Below are 23,247 nucleotides of genomic sequence, written 5' to 3' on the forward strand. Positions count from 1 at the left end.
AGAGGTAGCATTCTTCGGGTAGGGATTGAGGTGATTCTGGTTACACTCCCCCACTATGCCAGTTAGGTGGCCAGCAAGGATTATGTGTGGGATTCAGTAGCAATAGAGAAAGTCCCAGGTTGGGGAATAAGCAACCATTTTCCACTGAGTAATTCTTCCAAAAGAGGTTCCTCTGGGCAGCTACAACATAACTCACCAGAAAACACCAAGATTCGTTTCTTCTTTCCTTCAAATTGTTCATTGCTGGTGGAAGAACCATGTCACCACTATCCCTCTCTACCATATCAGTTTGGTGATACAATTAACGGAAGAAAAATCACCTTAGCGAAGGATGGGTGACAGTATTTTTATGCATTCAAATGGTAGAATGATACAATTAAACTTTACATATATCATAAAAGTTTTATTCCAACCTCTCAGGCTACTTCTTCTCTGTCTCCTTACATTTTCTAAAACTTAAACAAGAATATGACTTGAAACCCAGTCTTTGGACTTTTGTTCTTCCCACCCTTCCTTACCTTTGGAGATTTCATTCATTCTTGGTTTAACTCAACTTAACTCAACTTGCCTTCTACTCAAATGACTCCCAAATCTGCATCTTCAGTCCTGACACATGTTGACAAAAGCCATGAAGTCATGAAGCACCAAAGGAAGTGACCCAGAGATATTTAGGACATCCGGGTGATGATTCTAGCAGGCTCCATCTCTTCATCTCCAGGTCCTTGCTAGAGATTTTCCATTGTCATTTAAAATTTATTACAATGCTTCTGTTTTTCAGGGATACGTGATTTTATCAGGGTGAATACTCTCTCCACCAGTACAAATTGCAATCCATCTACATTCTTCAAGAGTTTTTATGATTGTAAAAATATACCACTTTTTGACCAATCTGATGATCAGTCTCTCCAAATACTGCTAGATTGGTCCTTGGCAACAGGCATATCGTCTTTTAACAAGTTGGATGCACTCTATCTCTCTAATTTACTAACCCTTTTTTTTCTTCTCAGCTGCATCTCTTTGTTTCCATTCTGTCTCCTTCCCCTTACATCTAGACCCTTATCAGTTAGGTCTTGGGCTACTACAATAATCCATTAACTGTTCTCATTGCTAAAGTTCTCCCTTCAATCCTTCATAAATGTGACTGTCAGATTAGGGCAAAGCATTAGCTTTAGTCAGGGAAGTTGAGCCCAAAGCCCACTTCTAATATCTCCTATCTATGTGAACTCAGGACATCCCTTAACTTCCCTGGACTCCAGTTCTTATTACTAAAATAATTATGATGAATCTTCTAGAACTCTACTTTTATATAAGCTATTCTCTCTGGAATTCCCCATGACTTTTTTAGTTCAAACCTATTTTCTAGTTCAAACCTATTAACCACCATACACATTTTTCTATTATCTGGCCTCAACTAGCATCTTCTCCCCTCAATGAACTCTTCATTCCAACCAGGTCTCTGAACATACAACTCATTTCTCTTAAATCCCTTTGCTTAATACCCTCCTCCCCCTCACCTAGCATTCCCCCTTCCTTTCACTCTATGGTCTAAGACCAGTCCTTCTTCCTGGATACTTCTTGTTGCCATGATACCTTCTGCCACACTTGGTTCCACACTCATCATTCTTTCCAGAACCATAGCTAGCAATGTTAAAGCCCAAAGTAAGTAGTGTCAACAAGATGGGTTCCCAAGTTAAATGTGAAATTAATGATGTGAAACTAGTGTAAGATATAATTAAGACATTCAATTATGTAGAAAGGAGAATTAGTTACTCTAGTGGCTTAGGGGTAGAATCTCACTCAGAAACAACCTCAGAAGTCATCAATTCATTGGAAACGTCTCTCTCAGGTGGGAGCATCAGGATCATTACTCATTCTTACTGGGGCTAGGGGGTAAAGTGAGGCAGGTGATTTTTTTGCAGAGAAAGGGTAAGAGAGAAGTTGTTTGGCAATTAGATTATGAGAGCCTTGAGAACAGGAACTATCTTTTACTTGTTTTTGTATTCATAGTGATTAGTCCAGTACTAAACACATAATAGACGCATAACAAATATTTATTAATTGAAAAAAATGGAGGAAAGGGAAAACTCTGACAAGGAGATGGGGGTAAAACAGTCAAGTTGGGACTTTTTTTGGTGTAGAAGTAATGAGGGGAGGGGTAAATAGGATGGAATTAGAGTCACTTTCAGAGTCTAAACTTGTCTGATCCTAAGGTGCTTGTACTTTGTTAAGAGTACAGATGCTAAATTTTTGTGTCTTCTAAACTTTCCACCCTGAGAAAATGCCCCTATGATCTTAAGAACTTACAATATGGTAGTCTGTCTCTGAGGGACCTGTCTCCCAGCATTGTTGTGAGGATAAAATGAGATGATATTTGTAAAATGCTTTGCAAACATTAAAGTGCTAAAAAATTCTATTATTATTATTATTATTATTAATGCTAGACTCAGCCTTCTTATCATTATCATTATTAATGATACAGTAATCCCAAAGCTGGCTTCCAGCTTCATCATCATCATCATCATCATCATCATCATTATTTTTATTATTGATACAGTAATCCCAAAATTGTTTTCCTTTAGGACTGGACAGAAACAGAAATAATGCAAGAAGGCGGCAGCTATAATGGAAGGCCTTTAGATTGAAAGCCATTTTAGCTCCATAGATAGAGGTCAAAGAACTAGGGTAGTGATGACTGTGGACATAAGTCTGAGTTTAGGGTTCATTTAAAACCAACATCAGTCAAGTTTGTTTCAGATCCCTAAAGGCATCTAGTCTGTGGAATATGTGGGAACGACTTAACTAAATTGATTGGGTCCACTCTTAAGTCAATAAGGAAACTCTACGCTTAGGGTTCGGAGTAGAGCCCCAGGGGTGAAAGGGGCCCCTGCTTTTATGCTGGGCTTGTCTCTGCTTTAGAAACTCACCCTTTTCACAATAGGTTATACTGATATCTTCTCAAGTCTTTCTCTCTTCAAGCTGGCAATTATTTTGGGAGTAGCATTAGGGCTCTCCAGGGGAGCTCACCCCCTTGCCTTAGGCTTTCAATCTAAGGGTGCTCCTATGAGCAGTAGAAGAAGCATCGTCTCTAAATGAAGAAGAAAAAAGCATTCCATGGGTCCTCATTCACTCTCTTGTTCTTGGACCAACCACACTCTAGATGAGGCAGGCTCAAGAATGCTGCTTAGCATGGTGTAGCTTCTATGATAGCACAGATTTCAAGCTGAAAGAGACCTTAGAGAGTATCTATTCCACCATCCACTTCCCCTGCTCACAAGTACACATTTTAGTGATGAGGAAACTGAGGTCTGGAAATGTCCAATAACTTGTTGGAGGTCACCTACCTAGAAAGTGGTAGAGCTGGGGCAGAAGCTGAAAATGTCTGTCTACAGACCCAGCTCATTTTCCAACTGGTTAGTCTGCCTCTCCTGCCTTTGCCTTTTATTCTTTAATTTTCTGAAGTCTGTAATACATTCTGAGACACAGTAGACAGAGCTCTTAGTCTTGGAAGGTGGGTTATAATTTCTCATTAGATACCTACTAAGTTCCCTCAACTATAAAATGGAGATAATAATAGGGCCGATCTCACAAGGTTAGCTCACAAAGGAGCAATATATATCAAATGCTTTGGAAACTTACTATAAGCTAATAATAATAATACTAATAATAAATAAGTCTTTCTATAGTCCTTTAAAGTTTGTTAAACACTTTAAACATATTATTTTATTTTATTTTCATAACAACCCTTGGAAAAAAGTGCCATTATTATTCCTAAGGAAACTGAGGCTGAGACAAGGCAAGTAATTTGAACAGTCATACAGTTAACAGGCAAACTGAGATGGGATTCAAACTCAGGTTGTGGGACTCCAGGTCCAGTTTTCTATCAGTTAGGACACACTTGGCTGCTACCTGTTATTTCATTCTAATTTTTTCTGATCATTTTCAAATCATGACACCCAACCTCAGTTTCCTCATCGCATCTCCCTTAAAGGGTTTCTGTGAGAATCAACGGAGGTAATATAAGTGAAGTGCTTTGTAAATTTTAAATGTTGTATAAATGTGAGAATTATCATTATTAATTTTACTTACCTCCAGGTCATAGAAATCATGAAAGGGGTGAGAGGGTACAGAAAGAGAAACAAGAGGAGGAATAAATGCTGAAAAACATTATTGGGACCAAAGCAAATTGTGTAGGCCTAATAATTTTTTTTAAATGTTTGTCATACTGGGCTAGATGATGGCTGCCAGCCCCTTGGGGTGCTGGGATACCTGATGGGGCTACTCGTCCTATTTGCATGTATGAAACCAACATTTTGAAACCACAAAAGTATCCGGAATAAAAGAAAAGCTCCCCTCTCCACGGCTGGGAGATTTCAAAGCCTGCCCCACCAAGCTGCAAGCCCAGCAGCTGAGCTGTCTTACAGTAAAGACCTGAGCCCCCAACTCTGTTTGGGGGAGCCTAAGGCAAAGTAGAAAATGACACAGTAACTCATGGCTCCTCTGCCATGTGCTGAGACTCGGCTTTTTAAAATGTAAAATGAAAAACTTACTATACAGTGGTAGAGATCTCTAGAGAAAAATAAAAGAATGCACACAAACGGAGCCTCTGAGATGCTAGGGGAAAAAGCAGCTAGGCTGACATTTAATGCAAAATGAGCAGAATAACTCGAGTGCTCTGGGAGATAGATGGGCTGGACCAGCAAAGCCTGGGCCCAGGCTGGGACCTCAGCATGTCCAGAAAGTGGATTTCTTAAAAGCTTATCTTTTTGGGGGATATTTCCCACCCCCCCTTCATTTCAATATAAAAATCTAGCAAGGGCAGATAAAGGTAACTGAATTCCAAGGTACTGTAAAACTTAAAATGGTATGTGAAAGTCAGATCTTTCCAGAGAATCTATTTAATTTATTTATTTCTGGAGAGTACAATGTACATCACGAATTTTGGAAGGACAGATTTCAGAGTTCAGAGAAAGGATATATGGGTTTAAAGTTTCCTAAGGGGAGCTGGCCTAAGAGAGATGAGAAACTGATGTGGATACACAGAGTCCTCATCACACAACTTAGATTTTTAAAGAGAAATGCACAGCAAATGGAAGCACGAGAAAGTAACGGGGAAAGTATTTAGAGTGACATTGTTCTATATGAATTGCAGCTGAAACACTAAAATTCACAAGCAATGGAGGTTGATGATGATAAGATAAACAACAGATTTTTTTAAGCTACATTGTGGACAAGCAAAGAATTGGAGGAAGGATAGAAACACTGCTTGGAAGGGATGGGGAGAAAGAAGAATAACTCAAATCCTGAACCTACCAAAGAAACAAAATAAAGACACTAACAAAAATCTTCAGTTTGGGAAGAACAGAGCAAAAAAACCCAACTAATTAATAGAGAGTTGAAACATAATAGATGAGGAAGTGAAAACATTTCACCTAGTAGTTCAGTATGAGTATATCTCACCAGGCTTAGACTAATTATATTCCTGAAAAAATTAAGAGATGTGATGGCAGAGCAGTGAGCAATGATATTTGAAAATCTATAGAAAATGAAAGAAGTTTCTTCAAGGCTAAAGATGGGTCAAGTTTTCAAAAGGGAAGGGCTAGATATGTAGTGCGGTTCATAGGTTTGGAATCCAGGAGACCTGAGTTCAAATCCAATCTCTGACACTTACTGTGTGACCTTGGGCAAGTCACTGAACTGTTTTCATCTTTAGTTTCATTTGTAAAATAAGATTAAAACAGCATTTAGCTCCCAGGTTGCTGTGATGATCAAATGAGACACTACATGTAAAGTGTTTTGCAAATCTTACAGCTCTTTAAAGATGCTGGCTATGTGTTTTATCAACCACTAACTCTTGATTTAAATTACTGGCAACATTACATAACATATTATGGAGATATATTATGAATTTTTTAAAAAGGGAAATGGTGATCACAAAGAGCCAGGATGGAATTCTTCATGCAAGAACAGTTTTCTTTCAATTCCTTTCATCTTCCTTCCTCCTTCCCTCCCTCCCTTCCTTCCTTCCTCCCTCCCTCCCTCCCTCCTGGATTACCTTGTATTTGGTCAATGATAAAAATACTAAATAAAGTAAGAACACTTTTCAGAATCAATTCTGTCAGCAGCTTGGGAAAGGGCCAGTTAGTTAGTAAAGAGTCTTCTCTGTACTCAAAGATCTAGCCTTTCATGATTATTGCTTAACTGACAAAACAGAGGGAATCTCCAGCAGGTCAACACATCACCAAATATTTCCATTACATCTGACAGCATATTAAATGTAATTGTCCAGGCCTGTTTTTTTCCTTAGCATAATAATAACACTTGGAGTATGAATTGTTTGAAAGAGGCCATGGTTGGGTCCTGATGATAAGACATATTAATACTAGGCAATATTTTCAACCAGCTTTCACCAAATGAGCCAATTTCCATCTACCTCATGTCTCTTTGTTTGTTGGTCCCATTATCAGGTCTTTGGAAAGTTGGCATTTCATTTTGGCTCCAGAATTCTGGAGTAATACAGATTAATATTTCGAAGAGAAAAAAAAGAGACGGACAAATAACATTCTGTGTAAGAGAGAATCAGGCAGAGAGAAATCTGATAAGGGAAAGGGTTGAAATTCAGAATGCTATGATGAAATGTCATCTTGGGGAATTAAAATCCTTTCACTGTCACCTGCTCCCCAAATCTGTGGACAGAATTACTTAAAGGGTATGGCCATGACTTCAAGAGGGCATCGTGATTAATTTCTCTAAAGCCTACAGACAACTTTCTTGTCTTCTATCTCCCCATTCTGGTCCCTCAGATCCTTTGAATTAAAAGAAAAAAAAAGGTCTTGGTTTAAATTGTATTTGCTTATTCATGATTGGCAGTTTTTTAAATCCATTGATAATAACTGACATACATTCATACCCATATGCATAAACATGTGTACTTACATATGTTATCTCCATGTGCATATACTGCAAAGATATATTGTTATTAGGTATAGGGACATGGACATTGTGTCAGAATACACAGAAAATTATTTTCTGTATCAGAAATCACTTATGATAGCCCTATCTCTTGTATAAAAGGTCAGCTCCTAGCAGATAAAGGGATACTACTTTTTAAATGCTCTGCCAAGTTAGAGAGAGAGAGACAAAAAAAGAGAAGAGAAGAGAAGAGGAGGGGGGGGGAGGGTAAAGGAGGTCAGATTTCCAATGCAGGACATGCTTATTGCTCACTTGGGTACTGAGTTGGTAGGAAGGGGAGAGAAACATCTATTGAGAGGAATTTGGAAGAAATCAGCAATACACAGCCCTGAAAGATTCTGAGAAGGCTGTTTTTTTCCCTTTCTTAGGACGTGACAAAATGGTGGTTGAGGAGACTCTGAGGATTCAAAATTGGATGCTGCAAGTATACAAGGTTTGGTTGCCTGAGAAAATGTACATGTGCTCATGAGACTATCCCAGGGAGTGTTCTGGTAAGTTAGGCTGTGGAAAATGGATGCATGGCATTTGAAGAGACCAATAGTATCATACAAGTGTGAGAGCCAAAAAAAGAGACTGAGGGAAAATGAGGACTCCAGAATATATTTTGAAGTAAAGCATATTGAAAAATAACTGATTCCAAAGCATACTACTACTGATTTTCAGCTAGCTATATTCTGACCCTATCACTTTCCTTTTCTCTAAGAAAATGGGTCCCTGATTCCATATGATGAAAATAAAGAGAGCATCAAAGACTCTCTGTTTTGATGGCATTAGAGTCATCGTCTCTTTAATGGAGTGTTCAAAAACAATACAAAGACTACCACTGGCCAAGTGGGCCCACAACTTAGGAGCAAAGATCCAAAGTTGGCCTTAAATAACACTGTCAAAAAGCAAAGTCAATTTTTAATGCCCTCTCCACTGACCAATACTTACACTGTCTAGGGTTGTTCAGTCTCCTTGGCTACCTAAGACTCCCTGAATTTTTAAAAAGGGGTACCTTCTAATCAATTAATCAATATTTTTTAAAGTTTTTATGATGTATCAGTTGTCCCAAAGAGATGTAAGTCTACATCCTTTCTTTATCTGTTCCATTCTGAGTTCACAGCATCTTCCAAAATACCCTTAATTTGCCAAGAGACCTCTTTCCTGTCGTCTAACATCTGCTGAAAATGTATCCTTCATTCAGAGCTTTTCTGGATTGAATGGGGAAGAGTTCAGAACTTTCTTATATGCTTCTCATGGAACTGTTATATATATACTAATCCCAATCACTATCAAACTGTTTTTGAGGTCCACTCTCTAAAATGGACTGTCCAGTTAAGCTTTGGTGTGATGTTTTCATATTCATATGGGCATATTCTAACCTCATGTGCTTGTATCAGTATGTCTTGGTTAAATGGTAAGATTCTGGAGGATCAGAAGTTTGTTTTCACCTCTTTTTTACTGAGCCAATGTCACAAATAAATGGGTCCCTGATTCCATTTGATGACAATAAAAATAGCATCAAATCCTCTGTGTTTTTGGTCAATGATCATAGAGCAGGAAGTTCATTAGAGAGCTGTCCCACAGTGGGAAAGGAGATATTTTGAATTAAACTCTCCCCCTTCCCCAAATCATGAAATAGAATTATCATGTTCATTATAAGAAAAGCTCTGCTTGAAATAATGCCCTAAATATATTTTATGACTGCCTTCGATACAACTGGTATTAGTGGCTTAAGGGGCTCAAGACATTTCTGAGAGGCTGTAACAAAGGAACAGACAGGATTGGTGAGAACAATGGAGTACTGAGAATTTCCCTTGCATTGTTAAAGGGTGTATATTTCTTATCATTTAAAAATTTACCACTCCAAACACCAGCTTCTCTCCCTGGTGCACCAAGTCAGAGCTACTAAGAAGGAGGTAAGGAAAAAAAAATTAAAAGGAAAAATCATTAAACAACCCCCCAAAAAGAGGACTCAATGAGGTCTCATTTCGTCGTAATGAGCTCCAATTTAACATGATCATTATTTCTGACATTAAAGGCCTGTGAATAGTGTCACATGCCCAGAAGCTATTTTTTTTTAGCCTCTAATGCCAGAAATAACAAGCTGCAGTTAAGGGACAGTGAATCAGGGTCTGCAAAATTTCATGAGGATAAGATTTTTGCTGTGGTCTGGCTTGCACCTGGAGTGTCCAGCCTATGGGAGGTCCTCATGGCAAATGCCTACTGGATACCCTGTGAGTGCCATGTTTACCTCCAACATCCATTGGAAGCTTTTGGCTTCTCAGTAATCATGAATACTCTGTGTGTGTGTGTGTGTGTGTGTGTGTGTGTGTGAGAGAGAGAGAGAGAGAGAGAGAGAGAGAGAGAGAGAGAGAGAGAAAGTATATTGTACATACGTGAGCAGGGAAGTATGCTGACAACATGTCAGCTTCTAAAGACAAGATTTTGGATCTTATCTGAATGTTATAGATACTCCATTTTGCTGCTAATGAGTAGATGGGGTCTGGGGAATGCCTTCCTCCACATCTCTCTTTTCTTTTTGCATGAGCAAACATTTCAAAAGAGTAATCTGCTCTGGATCCCTCTATCTTGCTATTCACTTCTCAAATCCATGTAATCTGCCTTCCCTCACCATCTCCAAGGGCCTCTTTGTTCTACAAATCTCAGCAGTCTTTGATACTTTGTCTTTTTGAAACTCTTTTCCCTCAGTTTAGGTGATCCTGTGTTTTCCTAGTTATCATTCTCTCTCTCTCTCTCTCTCTCTCTCTCTCTCTCTCTCTCTCTCTCTCGGTATGCTCCTTTCATATATATATATATTATATATATATATATATAATATATATATATTCATTTAATTATTCAATCAACATTTATTAAGAGCAGGCCAAGTGCAAGACACTGAGTTCAGTACATGGCCTCTGCCCTCAAGGAACTTCTAATCTAATAAAGAAGTTAAGATGTTCATACAGACCATATTATAAAATAGAACAGCACTGTATAAAAACATACAAGGTGCTTTCAGAGTTCTCATAAAGGAAAAAATTAATTTCTGAATGTGGGCCAATTTCAATGAAGACCTATCACTAGAGAGTGACAGATGTGTATTTTAAAGGACTGAAGTTTCCTATAACAAGTAGAGATGATAATTTTGGAGTGTTACAGGGTAATTCCAGATGTTTAGACAGTATAAATAAAATAATAGCTAACATTTAAACAGGATTTTCAATTGTTGTTTAGTCATTTTTCAGTTGTGTCTGACTCCTTCTGATCCCACATAGGATTTTCCTAGCAAAGAGACTAGGTTGGTTTGCCATTTCCTTCTCCAGCTCATTTTAACGATGAGGAAACTGAGGCTAATAGGGTTAAGTGACTTGCCCAGGACAGCTAGTAAGTGTCTGAGGCTGAATTGGAATTCAGGAGCATGAATCTTCTGAAATCTAAGCTCTTTGCACTATGGCTCCACCTAGTTTCCCTTTATATAGAAATTTTCAAATTACCTTTCATATATTTTCATTTGATCTTTATTACAACCTTAACGGGTCAGTTTACAAATGAAGAAACTGAGGTTAAGATGTCATTATATAGGTTAAAAACATCAGCAGCAGGACCAGAATTCCAGTTGTCTTCATTACACATTACACATTACACACATCCCTCTTTTTACTATTTAAGTGTGAAATGAGACCAAAACTTGTCATTAGAACTCTGAGGTTATAGATTTAGATGTAGAAGGGATCTGAAAATCAGTAAAGGTCAACTAATCATTTTCTAGATAAGGTCACTAAGATCTAGAAAGATTAAATGATTTAGCATCACATAGCTAGCATTTGTCTAAGTTGAGATTCAAACCCATGTCTTTTTGGTTCATGGTTCAGCAGTCTATATAGTATGCCAGTAGCATCTAAGGTTGTGAAACATTCTTCTTTTCTCCCTTGTCTCCTGCCCTTTAAACTCTGTTTTCTTATGACCTTCTCCCCCCTTTTCTCTCTTGTCATTCCTTTCCCCAGAATCATAGTCCTTTATAGTTTTAGGACTTCCGAATCGAGCCAATAAGCCTTTATTAAGCATTTACATTATGCAGGACACTGTTCTAAGTACTGTAATATAAAGAAAGGCAAAAAATAAAATAACAACAATCCCAATCCCAGCTCTTAAGAGTTCACTGCCTAAAAGAATTAGTCATCTTTAGCCCTAAGCTGGCTTCTGAATACCCAGTGTTTTACTGAGTTTTTCTGACATCAATGGAAGATTCAACTTCCCTTACCCCTACCAAATGACCTCATTTTCTGAATTTCCCAAATTCTGGTAAGGGCATTTTTAGTCTTCCTTTTACTTAGAGAGTTTTCTATTTATTTAGATTAGAAACCTCCCATACTTCTATGACTGCTCCTTTGTCCATTCTTTTCGACTCAGCTTTCTATTAGTTGTAAAGTATTGTTAAAGTCTGCCTCCTTCTCATTGACTGTTTTTTTTTAAATTTATGCTTTAAAAACCTTTAACTCGGACTCTTTCAATAACCTCTTAACTGGTTTTCTCTCTTTTAGTGAGAGGGCTGATATGTTTAAATATATATTTATAAATGTAAATATATGTGTGTAAATAAGTATAAATATATAAAATTTATTTTATATATTTAATATACATATACATTCATATTTTATTTATTATATTTATTTATTACTAACATTTATTTATTGTGTTATTTTATTTTTATTTATTTATTATATTTTTGCATTTAAAATGGTAGAAAATTCTGTTTTCCATGGCACATCAGTACTGATTTTGTGACAAGGCCATGTGATATTTATTATCATAAAGGCTCAAAGTCTCCTTTGGGGAGTATCTCACCATGGGCCTAAATTTCAGACCTTGGCTTCGGCACATGAAGGCATGATTCCAGCTTAGGAAGGCCCATCCATTCACCCACTGATTTCTCTGGATTGAATAGAGGAATAACCAAGAAGCCAAATATCCATTTTTATCGGTTTTTTGGAATATTTTTCCCAATCACTTCCTTTTCAGGTGAAGATTGAAAAGAAAAAGGAGCTGCCATCTTTATGGTCTTGCTTCAGGCATTCTTTGGTTGATATGTTACATATAATTCTTCATTTTCTCTTTCCTCCCCTCCACCTCTTCCACCCAACTTTCCCCCGAATTACCTTCACCACATTGATTTCATTGACTCTGAAATACATTTTCATAAAGGTGCAAATGGGTTGATTAGTTTATTCAGGGGTATTGACATGCTGGAAAGCACCAGAGCGTTCAGCCTGTCTCTGCACGCTTGAGTGGGCAATGGCTTCCTTATGCTGACTCCAACAGGAATTGAGTGTGGTTTGTATGGGAGGCTCTGATGCCCAAGCAATGTGTAACTCTAGCGTTGACCTAATTATGATTTTTAGAGGATACAGCTGTCTGAATATCACTGAGGATAACAAGGTTATCAATAGTGCACAAGGAAAGGGAGAGATAGTCAGCATAAAGATTTGGCTAGTGAGACAGTACAGACATGGATATACCTAGAGCCTCACACACATGAACATACCTCTAGGTATAGCCATGCATGTACTATATCACTAGCCAAATTATTATCTCCACTCGCTATAGGAAACTTCAGCGCTTCAAAATACCCACTAACATGCTACAGAGCAGGCACCTCCATCACATTTTCATAGTGATGGCTTTCCATCTATCTAAGAATTAATTCATAGAATTATTGTCATAATATAGATTTTATCTATAATTATAGATTATATAGCAATTATATATTTCAATTGTTATAGTGTCATAGTTCATAGAATTAAAGTTATCCAAGTGTTTGATGCCAGAAGGAATCTTAAAGTATCTAATAACAGAGAACAGATTCTGGAAATACTCATGTTGAAGGAAATTCAATATATGGACAATCTGGACTTACAAAACAGAAAAATGTATAAATTAGAAAGTGAATTAATGACTTTATGAAATTATTCTTCCCTTTTACAAAAGAATTCACATCATTACCTGAAGTAAATTTCCCTAATGCATTAAAAATATCATGAAGCAGCTAAGTGTCACTGGATTGAGTACCAGTCTAGGTCTAGGTCAGGAAAAATTGAATTCAAATCTAACCTCAGATATTTCCTAACTGTGTGATTATGGGCAAGTCATTTAACTCTGTTTGCCTCAGTTTCTTCATCTTTAAAATGAATTGAAGAAGGAAATGGCTATCCATTTCCGTGTCTCTGGCAAGAAAACTCCAAATAGGGCCCATGGAGAGGCAGGAATGACTGTAATGACACCACCATTACAATGGAAGATATAATTTAATAGATCATAAATCATCTTAATTCCCTGACTTCTAGTCTCATCATCTGGAAAATAAAGGGGCCAAGTAGCACAATTAACGCAATGACTACAATATTACAAAGGAGAACAAGTCAGATAAACGTCACAAATCTGGCCAAAACTGTGGTGCTCATGAATTTAGAAGAACAATGAAACCAACGTCTCACCCTGAGAAGGGAGGAGAAAGACAACAACTGGAGAATGCAACATATATATTTTTTTGCAAGGCACTGGGGTTAAGTGACTTGCCCAAGGTCACACAGCTAGTAATATGTGTCTGAGGTCGTATTTGAACTCTGGCCCTCCTCGCTCCAGGACCGGTGCTCTATCTACTGCACCACCTAGCTGCCCCAAAATATATTTTTAAACATGAATCATGTTTGTTTAATGTTACAAAGGAGCACTTCTAAGGTGAAGGAAAGTGAGAGTTATATGAGTAGTAATAAAAAAGAAGAAAGAACAGATTACTAGTAAAATATTAAACAGTGTCAAAAAAAAAATTCAGACAAGATAAAAGCCAGGACAATTTTGTTCCTCCTTTCTTAAGTTAAAAGTGCTTTAAAAAATCAACAAATGTATAAGTTCATATACAACCCTCTTTTTTTCCTTCATTTTAAACTGAAATATTTGCATTTCTTGATGATGCTCATTCAAAACCAACAATAACACCAACAAAACCAAAGATATTGATCTAAAAAATCATCCAGGTTGCTTCCAGTCTCCACATTTTAAGTCATTATAAGATTATATGGTCTGGAGTTGAGATTTAGATTTGACAGAATCTTTCAGAGGAAAGAAATCTAAAGAGGTTAAATAAGGTCATCTGGCTAGTGAGAGAGTTAAGACAAAAACTTAGATTTCCTAACTTTGATTCCAGTATCCTTTTACCATGCTCTAGGGAAGAGGATCCTAACATTTTAAGTGTCAGAGACTCTTTTGGCAGATTGGAGAAGCCCATGGACCTCTTTTTCCAGTGTTTAGCATCGCAAACAGCACATTTTCATCATTTAATAAATGTTGACTCATCCTTCGATTGATTGACTGATTGATTTCAGAAAAAAAGGGTTTAAAATAATTGATTTAATATAATATAAAATAATAATGTTTTAATATTTAGTATTTTAAAAAATATATTTCAGGTTGGGAAAATAAATATTTTTTTCCTATTCAAGTTCATGAACCCCTTGAAATCTATCTTACAGACCCGTGGTAGGGTTCAAGGATCTCAAATTAAAAATATTTTGACTAGCTGGATCTATACTGTGATGGAAAGAATTCAGTCGTGGGAGCCTGAAGCTCCGAGATGTGTCCAGACATTGGCACTTATTATCTTTGTGACCGAGGACAAACCTCTTAACTTCACTAGACCATTTTTTCTTCAGCTGAAAAACAAAGGGGTTGAACTAAATGAACTCAAAGGACCCTTTTAACAAATGAGAGACCAGGACAAAAATTCTATTTCTAATAAAAGTGACATACATAGTCTCTACAAAAATAACAATCTGCAAAATCCTGTTCACATAGAAGTTTTTACAGACTGTTAGTGCTCAAACATTTTGGTGTCAGGACTCCTTTACACTCTGAAGAATTATTGAGAATCCCCTCAAACAGCTTTTGTTTATGTCTATAATGGTTACTGACATTTACTATATTAAAAATGAAAATGTCTTAATATCGTTCTGAAAATAGTGTTGACCTTGTGGATACTCTAAAATGATTTTGGGTATCTCTCCTACTTTGAAAACAAATATATAGGTTGTTCACTAGCAAAATAAAGTAAAGTACATGTCCAAGATAAGAAGCAAAAGGCCTTTGTTTAGGTTAACAGTGATTTTTGTGTATATATATATATATATATATATAATATATAAAAAAATATATAAATAATATATAATGTGTATATTTATACATATATGTGACATACTTTGTTGGTATTGTTGCTCCTACACAAGTAATATCATCACAGTTTTGAAGTCTCGCCTTTCTTTTACTGTTTAATTACCACAAAAGCCAGTTGTCACCTTACATTCTTCCCAATGGGAATATTATCCTGTATAGAAACTAAGCCTCCTTATCTCTGGCTCTGGTAACTACCCCAGAAATGAGCCTGCATCACCTCAGCATAATTCTGGGTCAGATTCATCTCTTACTTTTCGTCTCCACCTCTTCTGACTTGCAATGTATGGAGAGAATCAGAAATTGTCCTCCTCAGAATTTTACATAATATAATCTCTCACAATGGTGTAATGAGGGGACATCAATCACCCTTCATTCCTGGAGAATGGCAGGGCCCATTCCAAGCCAGTCTATATACAGGGCAGTGCTTGCAAAATTGCCCTGGTCTCAGAAAATAGGTCCATTTCCATCCTCCTCCGACAGCATTCACAAATGAAAGCTCTCTGTCATTTTGAATGTCTAGTGTTCCTTTTCTTCCATTGCCTCAGGTCACAATCTGGCTAATGGAACACATCGGTATTTGGTTTGAAAATCAGACCAGAGTGTCAAAAACCCAACAGCATCCAATCTTCAACATTTCCTTGTACTTACAGAGATAGGGACTGGACCTGTGATTTCACTATTAGAAGGAACTCTCACAAAGAGCCATTCCATCCATCCATGCAGGTTGGCATCTTCTTTGAAATCTATGAGTCCTGGAATTTCCCACAGCACTGAAAGGTTAGTTGATTTTTTCCATGTCCACACAAAACCAGTATATATTCTGATACATATTGGGATTTGAAGCTAGGTCTTTCAGGTTTCTATATCTGTTTTCTAGACTTTTCACCACATTGGATACAAAATAAAAATGACCATGGGTAAAATTTCCTTCATATTCTATCATAATCATCATAAATAAGATATTTGAATATACATTATAGGGCAATAATATTAATTTCACTTAATCAATAGATTCCTGAAAATGTGTACCACCTTTCGCTCTATCTCTTATGGTTTGTTTTTCACATTTGTGGTTCTGTCTAGGTAATTAGCAAAATCCTACAGATTCTCTGGGCTAGATAGGATGCCATCATCAAACCTACAGAATAAGATTTGACTGCCTTTAATCAGCATAATCATTGCGTCTAGATGACATGTGATGATAGGCCTGAAAGTACTGAAAATGTCTTAAAATATTTGAGTCTACCATGCGATGTGTAATAACTTTTTCAAAAGTTTTTGCTACAGCTTATAGTTAGATACTACAGCTTTAAGAGTCAAATGGAATGCTGTGGAAATGGCAGTTCTGTTAGTTTGGAAAGACTAATAAGAGTGATAGCTCAAGAGAAACTAAAGATGTTTTCCTGTCATGCCTGGAGAGAAAACAGAGAAAGAGGAGAGTTTTTCTTAATGTTACTATTTTCACTTTTATCTAGTGAAGAGTATGAAGAAAATTATTATAAAGGTTTTGTTTTCCTGAATGTAGAATGGGACTATATTCTCAGAAGGTAAGAAGCATTCTACTATTACCATGAAAATTTGTGATCATTCTCACAAGAGAAATATTTTAAAGGATTACCTGTCTTTATTTTGATATTAATTTCATTGTTAAATTGTATATTTAGTATTTATTTAATAATATAATATATTTTATATAAATATGATAAATATTAAATCCAAGGAGATTGAGATTTACACACACACAGAGAGAGAGAGAGAGAGAGAGAGAGAGAGAGAGAGAGAGAGAGAGAGAGAGGAGTAACTTCTATTTAGAAAGGAGATTTTACCAGTTTAACAAATAAATATTTGAGAAAATGATGGAGATTCTTAGTTGACAAGACACATTGAAATTTTATTAAATACTGAAACAAAATACAAATATGTATCTGCATTACCCTAGCGTTTAGAATGAAAAAGTTAAATAAAGGAATGAATCAGGTCACAGATTGATGGGTAACTCAACAAGATGGATTCATTAACTTACATTCTTTGAACCTTGCTCCACTTATAATCATGTTCCTTTGAATCCTAAGTAGGCAAACTGGTAAAGAAAGCAAAATAAAGCACTGAAAAGAATAGGGGATCTGAAGTCAGAAGACATGGATTCTAATCCTTGATTTGTCATTTATAGGCTCTAAGGTAATTCACTTCTCTAGGGCATAGTTTATTCCATTTGCAAAATGATATATTTGGACTTGATATGTGATCTCTATGGTTAATCACAACATAATAATTTAGTCAAATTTTGTGTGTTTGGGAGTACACATATATATTTCTGTTGACATCCTTTACTGGGGTAGTTCTTCACACATTGAGTTTTGTGGTCTGCTTGTATTTTCCATGTTCTTCTCCATTGTATGCTCAGTGATATTAATTCTTAACACTTTGGATATTGTAGTATTCCATAACTAATGCATATACTACAGCAATGGAATAAAGGACATCATCAGAGAAATATGTAATAAAAAAAAGAATATGGGCTGGTCCTAGAGTGAGAGTAGAGATTAACAGATGGACAATCCAGGCACTGCGTATCTTTAAGATGTGAAGAGAAAGGGGCGGCGAGGTGGTACAGTGGAGTCAGGAAGAACTGAGTTCAAATATGACCTCAGATGCTTAATAATTACATAGCGGTGTGACCTTGGGCAAGTCACCTAACTCCATTGCCTCGCAAAAAACAAACCAAAAAAAGATGTGAAGAGAAAGGGGAAAGGGTCCTGGTAGGTAAGGTGGGCTACCTGTGAGTGACTTATGGGAGATCTTGAGTACTAGTAGGCTGGGACGGACAGGCATAGAAGGATTGCTAACCGTGTGTTCGGAGGGAACATCCACATGAAAACATTACTAGCTTCATTGCAATCTTTGCATTTGCATATGTACAATAGGGATTCATTATCAGTCAATTAGCATTTATTTATATATAACATATATAAAATTAAAATTCTACATAGGACCTTGCATTGAGAGATTTACAGAATTCTCATTTGATCTTCATGTCTATAAGAAGTAGGTGCTACTGTTATCTCCATTTTACATCTAAGGAAACTGAGGTGAATGGGGTAAAATGACTTGCTCAGAGTCACATAGCTAGTAAATGTCTGAAGCGTATTTGGAACTCAGGTTTTCTCGACTCTTGACCCAGGGCATGATCTGACAGGGTAAATAGGATCATAATTGCCTGTAATGTGCTATGTCTCAAAGCCATTATCTGAGTAGGAGTCAGGTGGCAAAGTTCAATAATGGAGTAGGAGTGGATTTTCTCCTTCTCTTAGTTTGTTTTACAAAGAAGAAAATTAGTCTAAATTAAAAAAAATAAGACTATGACCTTGAATTCTGAAATGATGATTTAGTGGGATGGGTCTTGATATGATAAGACATTCTAGCAGGAAGTCTGTGAGTGAATGTGTGTGTGTGTGTGTGTGTGTGTGTGTGTAGAGGGTCCGGTGAGTCTGCTGATTGGGGCTGTGCAAAGGAGGGTGGAGAAAAGGTTGAAGGAACATTTTCAGAAAAGGGTTCCAATTTATATCCTTTGCCATAATTGGTTTATTTGTGTGGCGCAGGGAGAAGGGGCAATGCGGGGACGTGATGGAGTGAAACATTGAGGGCTGTGATTCTCCTGCCTGATGAGTTGGAGAGAAATTGTTAGTAACCAAGTCTGGTCCCGCAGGGGTTCATTAAGTGACTGGTCCCCCACAATATCCTGTCATTTTTGACCTGGATGCATCAACATTAGCTAGCTTTATGGTATGCATTTGTGTGTTTGAGAGTGTGTCTATACACACAAGCCCAAATACTGGCTTCTGTTGTATGTATCTCCATTCCACAGTCTATGCCTTTTCCTGTGGATGCACTTATGTTTTCCATGGGAATTAGAGTCGCTAGGGCCACTGGCAATTAAAAAAAATAAGGCAAAAAGCAAAAGGTACAAGTACTGGAAACACAAATTTGGTCTGACACTTTAAGAATACCGTGGAGCCAAACAATACAGCTACCAAGAAAGGGACTGCACTAAGCGGGAGGGAAGAAGGAGAAAAATGAAACGGGTCCAAAGGAGAACACAACCACATAGCAACTTCTTAAGCTGCCGGTGAAAGGGGAAGATCAGCAGCATTCACTTTGAGATTGTGAGACCTGTCAGCAGTTGGGAGGTGGGGGCCGGGAAACTGAGATTGAAGATGTAGGGGTAGCAAAAGATGAATGGTGAATAAGTCAACCCAGCAAAGCTGCCCAAAACATACGGGCTCCAGGGGCATTGCAAACCGCCCCCCTTGCTTTGGTGTTGTATGTTCCTTTACAGGAAGGGATGCAAGAAAAACTGTATGGGACTTTAAGTGCATGAGGCCCATTGGGAAACCCACAAATTCAGGACTTAAGAGGGAAAAAAAAGCATCCAGCTCCTAGCTCCAGCCTTTATGAGTTTAGTCTCACAAATACTCAGCCAGAAGTAGTCAAATAAAACTATTATCAAGTCTCAAAGGGGGATAAAAGATAAGAGATGGCATCTCAGAGCCACATGACTCCAGGGCGCATCTCACTTATCTTGACCATGGATAAAACTGGACCCTAGCCTAAGAATGGTTGATCCCCTCCCCCTTCTCCCAGACATAACCGAGTAGATGAATTCGACTTTGTTTCTGAGGTTCAGAAAGGTTTCTTGGGATTAAAAGAATAAAAAGCAAGCAAAGACAAAATGAGCAATAACTAGCAGCCCATGATTCCAGAAAGGCTTTTCTTCTTCCGTCACATCTTGGGTGAGAAAGAGGGAGGGAGGGAAGGAGAGAAAGAAGAAGGAGGGGAAAGAGGGAGAGAGAGGGAAACTGAGAAAGACACAGAGACACAGAGTGACACGGAGGGAGAGAAAGACTAGTAGAGACAAAGACAGATCATAACTGAGCCTGGATCACTTCTCCTCTTCAATCTTGGGGCATTTGCTCCATATATCAATCTTCAAAGAACATCACATAATAATTAATAGACAGAGACATGTCTGTAGGTAGGTCCTGGATAGATTTCAACCCATTGGAAACAACAAGTCAGAGCTGGCAAGAGGGTCCAGTCTCCTTTGGATATTAATCAATTTGTAGATAGATGGGAAGTAAACTGCAAAAGAACTGCTGATCCATGTGAAGGCCCCTGGGGAATAAGAGTTCTAGGTATCATAGGTATGGGGTGAAAATAATTCTCCATAGATTTCAATACTAGGAAAGATAGATGTTGCTCATATTAGGAACAGAGATATAAGCAGATATAATCCTACTCCTGATACGCTTTTTTTTTAGCTTTTGCAAGGCAATGGGGTTAAGTGACTTGCCCAAGGCCACGCAGCTAGGTCATTATTAAGTGTCTGAGGCCAGATTTGAACTCAGGTCCTCCTGATTCCAGGGCCAGTGCTCTATCCACTATGCAACTGAGTCACTCCTCTGATATACTTTTAATGGGTAAATATTGCAATTTACAAAAAAAAAAGAAAGAAAGAAAGAAAAAAGGAAATTGTCTTTTCTGTTTTTTTTTTAATTCCAACTATTGAAATCGAAACTGTGGTCTTATCATAATTTTATACTTTTCAAGTCCACTAGGGACTAGGTTTTGCTATGTTTCTTTGTATGATCTTGGTTGATATTTTATTAAAATAAAATAGCATAAAATAAACTAAAAAGCAGAGTGCTCTATAAGTCCAAATACTATTCTAATGAAGGGATTTTGCATTTGTTTTTAGAGTCTGTCTCTTTATCTATCTAAGCCAAGGACCTCTGTAGGTACTTATAATGGATTGATCTCATCAAGCCACAGCCTTATTAAAAGGAAATACAGATGGGGGAAACAGGCCACTGTAATTATATATTAGTATTTTTAAAAAATAAAAACTGACTTCAAGTTTTTTAGCCATTGAAATGGGCCTCGCACATCATGTATGTGATGTAATGACAGCTTCAGACTGGGAATGCTTTTGATGCATTATTAACCATAAAAAAGGCATTAAATACCAGGCTTGAATGCCACAGGGATGCATATTTCACTAGGAATTATTTTTCAATGTATGCTTAAAGTTTATTTTGGTAAACAGATGACTGGGGGCTGTCAGGGCTGGAGTGAGATTTATGTTCATTTGGAATCTTTTTGAAAGGAGAGGAAATGACTGGGACCTGTTGCACATTGACAGGGAAATGTAAATCTCTCTCTTGGCTCCAGGGGAAGTAGGAAAGTGCCACACAAACAATTCCATTTAGGTTCTTGCTTTCCAGGGAGTACTCAGGGCTGGTGGTGCCCAACACATGCCCGCTGAAAGCCCCAGTGGGGCAATGCTTTCCTAGCTTCCTCCTGCAAGAGGTGAGAAAGCAAAATCATTTGGAGGTTGAAAATGGTGCTCAAGGTGACCTATCATGTTTTTTGCTTCTCTCTGGTAGTATGCAGATCCAAGATTGAGTTAGTTGGATGACAGCAAGCTAAAAGGAGACCTTAGAAGTTATCTAGTGCAATCCTTTCATTTTATAGATGAAGAAACCAAATCCTAATGAGGTGAAGTATCTTGTTCAATCTCAATGATGTTATTAAGTGAAAGAGTCAGGCTATGAATCCCAGATCCTTTGACTTCAAACTCATCATGTCCATCACAGCACTAGTGCTCTAACAATTTTCTTAATGCTGAGTTAATTTCTAATGAAGTCACTTCTTGACATTAGTCCAAATTCCCACAATCATTTTAATTTCCAGTATACTTCAAGGACAAGAATTTATATTTTTGGTTTTGTGGACCCTAGTGATAAGCTGATGATCCTGTATTCTTTTTCTATATGTCTGTAATCTCCACAGTGTGGGCACTCGCTCCAAGATGAAGATTGTTACTTATCCATGCTTGACCATCATAAGTACCTCCTGTCCATTTCATCTTACAAATCTGTCTTAGGAGTCTACACGATGTGCTAGGAACTGTCCTCCAGATCTCTTGACATTTCTCAATATTCATGGTGCTTATGCTTAAAACATCTCACAGTTTTTTATGTCACTGGGCTGTCTCCTTTTCTAGGCATATGTTTCTCTGATAACATCCATCATACCTTCTTCATACCCCCAGTCATGTAATTCCTTGTAAATAATCTGTTGTGGCCTCCTCATGACCACTCTAGATTTGTTCATAACATATTGAATGTTCTTTAGCTTACAGGATCCAAGATTTAGAGGTGGGAGACCTCAGAGTCTATCTTGCCCAACCCTCCAACTTCCTTCTCCCAGGCTACAGATGAAAGACAGTAAGTCCCTGTTAGTTAACTTGCCCAAGGTCATATAAATAGTAAATATTAGAAGTAAGATTTGAATTTAGATCCTTTGACTTTGCAGCTAATGCTCTTTCCACTTGTATTACACTGTCTCTCCTCCAGACTATTAAGGTATCTCATGACTTGCAGTCATATAACATTATCAGAGAGATACATGGCCCATTAAACTCAATAAAAATTTGCTCACTCTATATCTGTTGTGTCACCAAGATGGTGCCTAAATGGGAGTGGGAGTTGAGGAGAAGAAAGACTAAAGAGAAGAGCCTCTTTAGAGAAGCTAGAGATTCTGATAGGTGGAGGTAAGGAAACAGTTCTAAGCATTTTGTAACAGCACAAAGAGGCCGTGATTAGAGACAGAATATTTCATATAAGCAGCAACCTCATGCCATGCAGTTTGGCTAAACCAAAGAGTGTGTGAAGGGGAGCACTGGGCAGTAAACCTGGAAGGACTGGTTGAAGTCAGTTAATTTTTTTTTTTGCCAAACACGAGTTCCTGCTGTTAGGGTACATATATAGATATCACATATGTCTATGCCCATATATGAAGATATCACATATATTTATAGACACATACACATGCTCTCTCCTGTATATAGATATATAGCAAAATGCAGGTTAAGTTGCCTTTAATCTTTAATTCATACACAACGATGTGCTGCACACAGTAAAATATAAAGTAAATTCCAGAGGCAGCAAGTTCTGTAGGCCTGGCCAGATCTTCCCTTTTTCAAAGACAGACAGCCTGGGGAATCAT

At 37.5% G+C, this 23,247-nt stretch overlaps 2 long non-coding RNA genes across 2 annotated transcripts in view; one reads left to right on the top strand and one right to left on the bottom strand.

Annotated features, from left to right (window-relative positions):
* The window catches only part of LOC141513278 (uncharacterized), a 545,077-nt gene that overhangs the window by 137,094 nt on the left and 384,736 nt on the right, over positions 1-23,247 (bottom strand). The gene's annotated exons all lie outside the window — the stretch shown is intronic.
* Positions 1,713-22,395, top strand: LOC141513272 (uncharacterized). The gene is made up of 3 exons (XR_012475753.1): positions 1,713-1,846; positions 7,338-7,460; positions 22,375-22,395. It is a non-coding gene; the product is annotated as an uncharacterized LOC141513272 (long non-coding RNA).

The sequence above is a fragment of the Macrotis lagotis genome, chromosome 1, assembly GCF_037893015.1.
Source record: "Macrotis lagotis isolate mMagLag1 chromosome 1, bilby.v1.9.chrom.fasta, whole genome shotgun sequence".
NCBI classification, from domain to species: domain Eukaryota; kingdom Metazoa; phylum Chordata; class Mammalia; order Peramelemorphia; family Peramelidae; genus Macrotis; species Macrotis lagotis.